Consider the following 1,457-nt stretch of genomic DNA (forward strand, 5'->3'; position numbering starts at 1 on the left):
AATAAAAAGCAAGCAAACAAAAAAAAAACAACAAAAAAACAGACATAAACAAAAAAAAAAAAAAAAAAAAAAAAAAAAAAAAAAAGAACAAAAAACAAATACCCCACAAAAAAAACGTATTTGGAATTTTGGCCAGAGGATCATTTTAATCGCTCGATATTTGAAGGGACGAGTTTTCTGGCCAAAAAAAAAAAAAAAAAAAAAAAAAAAAAAAAAAAAAACGCGTTTTTTCAAAGTAGGTACGCCAGAATAGGACTGGCCACATTCCTTCTCCTGATTGGTTGGTTGCGTGAGTCACATTGTTTTCTTGTCACACGGGCGGGGGCCAGGTCGCGGTGAGCAGTTTAGTCGTATCTCACCGTTGGGTCGTTTGTTCGTTCACAACGTTTGCCGTCTCGATTACAAAGCCACCGTTACTAATGGTGCCTGGATTGTTTGCTTCGTAATCGTTTGCAAATTATGGAGTCGATGTCTCTACGACTGGCTTTCAAAATGAGGGTGAGTGAGTGATTATGGAGAATTCTATATATCTCATAAATTTCTATATCTGTTATTATTTTCTGATGATTATTATTAAAGAGTTCGGATTGAAATAATATACGATTCGATTCTTTCATCTCTTTGTATTTAATAAGCGAGTTATTTTTAACGTGCCCAATAACACAACGAGATTGTGAGTATGTGCTATTGCACGATAAAAATATAGCGAGTTTAATCATTACAGCGAGATGCAATAATACGTTTATACTACCCCTCCTGTAAGATTATTATATATGGTATGGTATTAGTACTTCTACTCACCATAATTTGTATCTTTCTTCTTCTGCTTGAATGACAATTTGACCCAAAACTAAAGACTGGAGAGATAACGTTAGGCTGAGGTCTGATTCAAATCCCTGTCTGTGGGAAATTTTTTGTGTGTGTGTACGTGAAAAAAAATTGGGAGTTGTTTGTTTTTTGGTTAGATATAGGAATATTTAGGATTATTTTGCGTTTGATCTATCACTTTAGTGTAGATATGCGGCTTAAGTGGTCTTCACGCTCACTTTCGAATCTGTGCGGCTATGTGGTCTAGTGGTATGACACTTGCTTTCGTATCGGAAGGTCCTGGGTTCGAGCCTGGCGCTCGGCGCATAGTTGAGTCTTTGGAAAAGGCTCATCACTCACATTCTCTCAACGTACTCAGGTGTAAAATGAGTACCTGGCCGTTAACAGAAGTGTCTTTGTCTGAAAAATTGTAATATCGCCTAACAGGCGGCATGTCCCATCCTACATGTTTACCCCTTGTAAAGCGCTTTGAGCACATTTAGTGGATATTGCGCTATATAAAGCTCAATTTTAAAAATGTTTAAAAAATGTTAAAAAGGAACCTGCCCCCCCCCCCTTTCCCACACAAATAGTCAATACCCATTCATATTTCTCCACATCGCTCTGACATTGATTTTGTATGACTTAAT

General features: G+C 36.9%; 1 protein-coding gene across 1 annotated transcript in view; it reads left to right on the forward strand.

The window, feature by feature from the left end:
* The first annotated feature begins 312 nt into the window (after positions 1–312).
* LOC144965136 (uncharacterized) overlaps positions 313–1,457 on the forward strand; it is a 58,170-nt gene continuing 57,025 nt past the window's right edge. Inside the window, exon 1 of the mRNA XM_078900116.1 lies at positions 313–498. The gene's annotated coding sequence lies outside the window, so the exon portion shown is untranslated. The remainder of the gene's footprint in view (positions 499–1,457) is intronic.

Source organism: Berghia stephanieae, chromosome 1, assembly GCF_034508935.2.
Source record: "Berghia stephanieae isolate SIO BIC M18660-M18661 chromosome 1, UCSD_Bste_1.3, whole genome shotgun sequence".
Lineage (NCBI taxonomy): Eukaryota > Metazoa > Mollusca > Gastropoda > Nudibranchia > Aeolidiidae > Berghia > Berghia stephanieae.